This window comes from Peromyscus leucopus, chromosome 23, assembly GCF_004664715.2.
Source record: "Peromyscus leucopus breed LL Stock chromosome 23, UCI_PerLeu_2.1, whole genome shotgun sequence".
NCBI lineage: Eukaryota > Metazoa > Chordata > Mammalia > Rodentia > Cricetidae > Peromyscus > Peromyscus leucopus.
Genome location: NC_051082.1, coordinates 25,584,797 through 25,593,482, shown reverse-complemented (window position 1 = coordinate 25,593,482; position 8,686 = coordinate 25,584,797). Strand labels below are relative to the sequence as shown.

At 44.4% G+C, this 8,686-nt stretch overlaps 1 pseudogene; it reads left to right on the top strand.

Annotated features, from left to right (window-relative positions):
* The first annotated feature begins 955 nt into the window (after positions 1-955).
* LOC114693714 lies at positions 956-3,801 on the top strand (annotated as a pseudogene).
* Positions 3,802-8,686: the final 4,885 nt, after the last annotated feature.

Here is an 8,686-nt window from a genome sequence, read left to right as displayed (position 1 = left end):
CTAGGGGGGACAAAAGGGGGCAGCTTGGTTGGGACTGTCTGAGTGGGTGATGTAATGGTGCCTGGAATCAGAGCCTGGAATGACAGGCATCCTGACCAGCGTGTCTGCCACAGACTTCTTGGCTAGCACTGAAGGACCATTGTGATCCAGGCCTGAGTGATTCCCCAGCCCAACCTATACCTAGTCCACAGTGACTTTCCGAGTCAGAGCTATAGCCAGCACCAGCTACTGCTTGCCGTTTGCCCTGTGAGCGGTGCGCTGTGGCACTTCCTGGGACCACATAGGCTCTACTCTGCGTGTGTACGCATGTGTGTGACATCCGCGTGTGTGTACATGTGCATTTGACTACGTGGGTGCGTGTGGAGGCCCAAGGCTGGCGACAGGTGTCTTCCTCAATGGCAATGGCATCGTCCCTAGTTTTTGTTTGCTTGCTTTGTTTTTGAGACAGGGTCTTACTATGTAGCCCTGGACGGCCTGGAACTATCTCGACCAGGCTGGTCTCAGACTCACAGACATCTGCCTGCCTTTGCCTTCTGAGTGATGGGATTTTTAAAAACAAAAACAAGAAACAAACAAACAAACAAAACAACAACAACAACAACAAAAAACATACCCAACTTCACCTTAAAATTTTACTTGTTCTCACATGGCTTTTCAAAGACCTCTCGCTCTCATCTGGAGATACGCAGCTGCCGTGCCTGAGGCGGTGAAAATGTTGGTAGACTCATCCCACTCTCCCACTCAGATCAGGAAGTAAGCTCTCAGATGCCGCTCCAACACCATGCCTGCCTGCCTGCCTGTCACCATACTCCTCACCTCGACAGTCATGGACGAAGCCTCTGAAACTTAGACCATCTGTGTGAGGGAGGAGGCTGCTGCACCTGAAGGCCTTCGTGGACCTGCAACTCAGGATTCTCCACCTCACCAGCACTGAACCACGCAGAAGGTTCCAAAGATGGATGCAAAGAACCCAAAGACACTGTTGGATCTTGCTATCCAGAGTCTGCTGAGAAATGAGTCTGCAGCAATCCAAGCTCTGGAGGATATTCCAAGAGATTTTTTAAAAATTGTAATTACTTTATTTGATAAACTTAATCACTATTTTATTTCAAAATAATCTCATTTTTAGAAAAAATGCAAATAGAATTTATAAATAAGATTTTTTTTCTGGCCCTTTTAGGTTAAGTGCTGACCTGACACCCTTATACCTTTCTACTGTATTAGTGTGGTTTTCCTACAAATTATCATAATCATGCCCATCAAACTCTGGTAATTAACAATGTTTTATGACTATCCTTGAATCCCGAGACCTCCTACAATAGTCATGGGTCTTTAGTCTCCCTCTTTTTGGAATAGTTCTTCAGTCTTTGTGATAAACTTGACACAAACTGGCTATTTTGTAGTTTGTCCTTAAATTCCCTTGCCTCGTGATTAGATTAAGATTATGTATGGACAGTGGTAACATCACAGAAGTGACGCTGTGTTCTCATAGCTCACTACTATCTGATGAGACATGATTATGACTTGACCTATGGGGAATGATATTTTCTCTAGTCACGTCGGTTGTTATGGTTGTTACATGCCAATTTATTTTCCTTTCTGAAGAGCTTCCTTTTCTCTTTGTAATTAAGAAATATTCTGTAGGATTTATTTGAAACATTGAGTAACCCCACTCCAAGAGACCTTTTTGGTTCCACTGTTCATTGCTGCTTTCAAGAGTGGGCATGAGAATACACTGAGTGATTTGGTGAAAAGTTGGCCCTTTTTCTGTCTCCATATTGGGTCATCAACTGTACAGGAGCCTCAACATGAACTCCTGAAAACCATGATTGAGAATCTTCCAGTATGTCCTGCAAAGAACTCTGCTTCTCCGTAAGACTGTATAATAGGAACATGGAGAGACACAGGCGGTTATACCACAGTCTGCTACTCTCCCCGAAGGAGTAACAAGTAAATGCTGAAGATTTCTGTGTGAGGCCCTTGACCCCAGACTTGGTAACACATTGAAGACTGATTGGATTCAATGTTCATTATGAAATCTGTCACTGAGGGTTTTACTGATGGTGAAAATGTTGGTAGACATTACAGTTGTTACATAAGAGAAAGCCAGGAACTTGAAGACTGGAGGGGATTTAGGTGTATAAAGGATTGTCGGGGGAGGCTGAATTTTCATGGGAAAGATTGGTTGTTAGTTAGTACAAGGAGTGTCAGCTATGGATAAAAGAATTAGTTCCTAGATGTCATCGTTGATTCCACTCTGTTTCATTATCGTTGGCTATTTCTCAGCTAGTCTATCTCCTCTTACCCCTACAGGAGACCTAAACTGAAGATCCTAGATTTAAGGCAAGACAACGACTGTAGGACTGTAGCTAGAGTTTTCCTGCCTGGCCCACAGTCAGGACAAATCTCTGTCACCTGCCAGCCCCACAGCCGCTCAGACCCAACCAAGTAAACACAGAGACTTATATTGCTTACAAACTGTATGGCGGTGGCAGGCTTCTTGCTAACTGTTCTTATAGCTTAAATTAATCCATTTCCATAAATCTATACCTTGCCACATGGCTTGTGGCTTACCGGCATCTTCACATGCTGCTGGTCATGGCAGTGGCTGGCAGTGTCTCTCTGCCTCAGCTTTCCGCTTCCCAGAATTCTCCTCTCTCCTTGTCCCACCTACTTCCTGCCTGGCCACTGGCCAATCAGTGTTTTATTTATTCACCAATCAGAGCAATTTGACATACAGACCATCCCACAGCAGTAGGACCACATGCCATGAAGTCAGCATCAAGGAACCTTTCTGTTTTCATTCTTGTGCCTATTCTGACAGCTCTATCCTGAAAATTGAAGGACAGCTTCCTTTTGGAAATCCAGAGTCCATGATTCAGTACCCCAGGCCTGTAGAGTTACTAGTGGACCTTTCCCTAGATGGCTCCTTAGTGGAAAAGAAACTTTTGGTTTTGCTTAAAATTAGGGAGAGTTCAGGGTCTTTGCACATATGCTGTCGAGATTTGCACATTGATACACTGTGTGACAGCAAACGCACCCTGAAATTTCTTGATCTCAACTGTGTTGATCAGTTGTCAATTGATATGGGTTTGCTGAGTGATATCTCCAATGTCCTGTCCCAGATGGCCCACCTAGAGAGCCTTAGTCTGTCTCAAGTCACTTTCAGATCTCTGAGTGGGAAAGTCTTTAAAAATTTCCTCAGTCACTTGCGACGTACAAACAACCTTAAGGACATCAGCTTGTGTTCATTCTTTCTCACAGGTCATCTGGACAGAGTGCTCAGAGTCCTGCCACCTGGTCTGAATTTCTTGTATCTGCCATTCTGTGATCTTTCATACAGAGACTCGGATTTCTGGCCCAGAGCCCTCAGGCCTCCTGCCTAAAGCTGCTGAGTCTTGGCAACAACCGAATGTATTGGGATGATTTGGGGCTCTTTCAAACTTTCCTGGTAAATCTTTCTGGTACTCTTCGGCATCTAGAGATAAATCATTGCCTTATAAATGATTCTGCAATCTCTGTCCTCTTCCCTGCCCTGATTCGTTGTACTCATCTCCCTCCATGTCCTGTGCTTTGCTTCTGACCCCATCACACTGCGTATGCTTGTGACTATCATGAATAATTTAACACCCTTGAAGAAGCTAAAATATGTGATTTATCCCATCCCTGTACATTGCTATGAACTATGGCCTTTTCAGGGGAGTTTAGACCAAAGGAAGCTTGCTATTGTACAAATATCTGAAGGTGATGCTAGAGCTTGCAGAGGGGGCTGACATGAACTGGATCACTTACTTCGAATAAATTTCACAGTCCAACACAGTTTCAGCATGATATGTGCTATTTAAGTACTAAATGCTATTTTCTGGACCCCCCAAAAAATATATATATATAAGGTTCTTTACATTGTAGGAAATTACCCTTAGGGAATATAGGTATGTAACTGATACCTACACAGAATAATTTAGAAAAAAAAAAAGGAGGACTTTGAGAATTCCTGTGTATCACTTGTCTACCATTGATTATTTCATTTTACTGAGCACAGTGATGTGTATTGCATATAATACAGGATGATCAGGTCCTAGGGTGCTCTATCTCTGCCCATACAGTTTGGTTCGCCTGTTGGTACACCACACAAATCAGAACAATGACAGCCTTTCCTGCCTTTATTTGTGGAAGTGGAAGGGGCGGTGTTTTTTTTTTTTTTTTTTTTTTTTCCGAGACAGGGTTTCTCTGTGTAGCTTTGCGCCTTTCCTGGAACTCGATTTGGAGACCAGGCTGGCCTCGAACTCACAGAGATCCGCCTGCCTCTGCCTCCTGAGTGCGGGCGGTGGTTTTTTGAAGACAATGTTTTCATCCTCTAAGTTACTTGAGGCTGGTTTTGGTTGCTTTGGGGACTCCATCGGATTTCACAGTGGGGCCAGGAAAGAGAGACAGCAGAGGCTCTGAGGCTGCAATGGAGCCTTGAAGAACGTAACTATAATTCCCCACTTCGTTGATGTAGGCCCGCTCTCAAGTTTCCACTGCTTCCCACGAAGTCCTCCGCTGGCTAGCCAGCCTTTGTCGCATGAATTTTTTAGATGGGATCTAGGGTCCTTGCCATAATATTCCCCCTACTTCCTTTAGTTCTCGTACTCTACTCCCAATTCTGTTAATTCTGTCATTTCCTTAGCTCTCTAAATCATTCCCTGTATGTATCTCGCTTCTCTCTTTCCATTAGCTATGCCCCATTTGGTGTGATACATACTGGCCATGTGTGAGTACTGAGTCCAACTTATACTCCAGAACATAACATAATTATAAATTCAGTTTGCATATCGTACACTTGCTTAGAAATGATGTATGTAAAGTCTATAGTTAATAACTTACACAGGGCGAAGGAAGTGCCTCAGTCATCTAGTTGCTTACCACACAAGCCTGCCTGTGCTCAGATCCGAACCTAGCATTTGTGTAAAAAGCAGAGCAAATGCCCAGCGGTGGTGGCGCACGCCTTTAATCCCAGCACTCGGGAGGCAGAGCCAGGTGGATCTCTGTGAGTTCAAGGCTAGCCTGGGCTACAGAGTGAGTTCCAGGAAAGGCACAAAGCTACATAGAGAAACCCTGTCTCGAAAAACCAACCCCCCTGTCTCAAAAAAAAACAACCCCCTCAAAAAAAAAAAAAAAAAAAAAAAAGCTGAGCATCCAAGTGCATATTTGTCACTCCAGTGTGAAAAGGTGGAGGAAGGAAGAGCCTTGTGGCCATGTGGCCAGACATTCTAGCAAATTAGGGATTTGAAGTTCAGTGAGAGATCCTGCCTCAGAAAATATGTGTAGAAGAAAAAAAAAAAACCAGATACTGACTTTTGGCATGCATGTGAGCATGTGTGTAAGCGCGCGCGCGCGCGCACACACACACACACACGCAAGTACATGCACCTCCTCCCACACATGAACATGGACACATAAAAATATCTTACTGGTGTGAGCTGGAGAGATGGCTCAGAGGTTAAGAGCACTGACTGTCCTTTCAGAGGTCCTGAGTTTAATTCCCAGCAACCACATGGTGGCTCACAACCATCTGTAATGAGATCCGGTGCCCTCTTCTGGCCTGCAGGCATACATGCAGGCAGGAAACACTGTATACATAATAAATAAATAAATCTTTAAAAAAAAAATCTTATTCATATTGTTAATTTCTTGAAACAGCATACTGCATCGCAAAGACACGGCAAAGATATAATTAGGATTTGTTCCCTCCACATGTTGAAATGCCAAAATGACTGCATTTCATGGACTAACAAAAAGAGCAGACTGTATGTAATCATTTACACATAATGTTTTCTTACTGAAATAAATTAGTAAAAGCAATGGCTTAGATCCTTATATTGTTTTCTTTTTTAAGTGAGGTCATATGCGGTTTCAGTCTGACCACAGATAAAAGTAATTGAATTTTGTTTTTAGTGGTGATACTGGTAAATATATCAAACTATATTTTATAGGCATTATTATAATGACAAAGCTGGCAAGACAGTTAACATGTGTTTTTTATTAATTTTTTGGTGGTAACATTATATTTCCAAGTTAGTAAGAAAAAGCATGTTAAAATATACTGAAATTAATGTGTCATATTTCTTTTGTGATACATTTCAAATTGGTTCATATTTTCCATAATGCTTGTATCATGATACAATGTATAAAATTTCAAAGACCTACTAAAATGCCAGTGTAATGAGTGATTTACTTACATTGTTTCCAAGTTAAAAATTGTGGAGTTTTTGACGCTTTGTATTAAATAAAAATACTAAAAATAGAAAAATTTTTTTTTACTTGTTTGGGTAAGGCAGCGGTAGCACACACCTTTAATCCCAGCACTCGGGAGGCAGAGGCAGGCGGATCTCTGTGAGTTCGAGGCCAGCCTGGGCTACAGATCCACACAGAGAAACCCTGTCTTGAAAAAAAAAATTACTTGTTTGTTTAACTTATGGTGTGTGTATGTGGCGTATGTGCAGACATACTTGCTATGGTGTACAGATCCGACTTCATGGTTGGTTCTCTCTTTTCACCTTTATGTAGGTCCTGGGGATCTAAGTCTGGTTGCCAGAGCTTACACAGCCAGACCCTTTACCCACAGAGCCATCTCACAAGCCCACTGCCTTTATTTATTCATTCATTCATTCATTCATTCATTCATTCATTCATTTAAAGGAGGCACTGAACCTGGAGATTGCCAGGGAACCCCAGGGATCCACATGCAGGTTATTCTCAAATGCTTTTACTACCTTCCAGCCTCCTCATCTTCTTTCATGGTCAGTTGTAAGGCATGGATCAAGGCCTGGCTCAGGCTGAGAGTGGGGCTTGTGTGCCTGTAGTCCCAGCCTTGGTGATACAGTTCAGATGATGCTGAGTTCCCAACCCACCTGGACTATTTAGTTCTGTCTCCCATGTGAGTCCCAGGATCGAACTCAAGTCCTCAGACTTGATGGCAAGTGCCTTTTGCTCACTGAGTGTTCTTGCTGGTCCAGCCTGGACAACTTAAGAAGACACTATTTGAAGAAAAACAAAAGAAAAAAGAAAAAGAAAAAGAAAAAAAAAATGGAGCCTGGCGGTGGTGGAGCATGCCTTTCATCCCAGCACTCAGGAGGCAGAGGCAGGTGGATCTCTGTGAGTTCAAGGTCAGCCTGGTCTACAGAGTGAGTTCCAAGACAGCCAGGGCTGTTACATAGAGAAACGCTGTCTCAAAAAATCAAAAACCAAAACCAAACCGAAAAAACCTGAATGGACTAAAATGTACCTTTACTACCTCCCTGGGCACTGTATTCTTTCCTTCCTTCTTTTTTTGATAGTGAGTACACACGTGTGTAGTGTGTGTATGCAGTGTGAGTTGTCTGTGCCTGTGTGAGTGAGGAGGTCAAAGTACACGAGATTTCCCGTTCTTACCATTCTCTACCATGTTTCCTGAGACAGGGTCTCTCACTGAACCTGGATCTAGGCTGACAGCCGGCAAACCCCAGTGGTCCTCTTCCCAGCCCCCACTGCACTGATTAAAGACAAAGACACCCAGCTTCCCCGCCCCCTCCCGAGACAGGGTTTCTCTGTGTAGTCCTGGCTGTCCTGGAACTCGCTCTGTAGACCAGGCTGGCCCTGAACTCACAGAGATCCATCTGCTTCTGCCCTGAGTGCTGGGATGAAAGGCGTGTGCCGCCACCACCAACCGGCAGACCCAACTTTTCAGGAGGGTTCTGGGAATTTGAATTCAGGTACTCATGCTTGCAAAGCAAGAGCTCTTCTTACCCACCAGGTCTTCTCCCCAGCCCCCCCCCCACTTCTTCTGTTTGTCAGGACCTTCCAATGCGGCTCCAGACGGTCTCAAATTTTATCCTGCCTTAGCTTCCTAAATGCTTAGATTACAGGCCTGTGCCACCACAGCTGGCTTATCCGTGAAATACGAGTACAGTCCATCTGAAAGGAGGCCACCTATAATAAAAGGAGGCAGTGTGGCTACTAAATTAATTAACGTAAGCAATGAATTAGTGAACGTTAAGACAGGGCCATATATCCCTGAACTGGCTGTGCAGCCACAGGTGACCTTGAATTTCTGATCCTCCTGCCTCCACTTCCTGAATTTGGGGAATCAAGGGATACCATCTCCACTCCCTGTGGATGTGGTGTTAGGGGGTGGAAGCCCAGGACCTCATTCATGCTAGGCAAGACTCCAACAACTGAGCTACATTCCCAGCCCTGGTGCCTGGAGCATTCGAGACAGGGTTTCTCTGTGTAACAGCTTAGGCTGACCTGGAACTCACTCTGTAGACCAGGCCGGCCTCGAACTTGGAGATCCGCCTGCCTCTGCCTCCTGAGTACTTGGATTAAAGACATATGCTCTTGGCAGATTCTTATGTAGCCCAGGCTGGTCTTGAACACCTGATCACCCTGCCTCCAGCTGCTGAGCACTGGGATTACAGATGGGGGACTTGCTTGTCTCTGAATGGGTGTACTGGGACAATTGGCCAAACCTAACCTGTCAGTCAGAGATGGGGCTCCAGTCCCACAGCTCCAGCTGCATTCTGTCTGTCTGCTGATTTGTTGGTTTGGAGACAGGGTCTCTCTGTGTAGCCCTGGCTGTCCTGGAACTCACTTTGTAGACTAGCCTGGCCTCGAACTCGGAAATCTGCCTGCCTCTGCCTTCTGAGTGCTGGGATTAAATGCATGT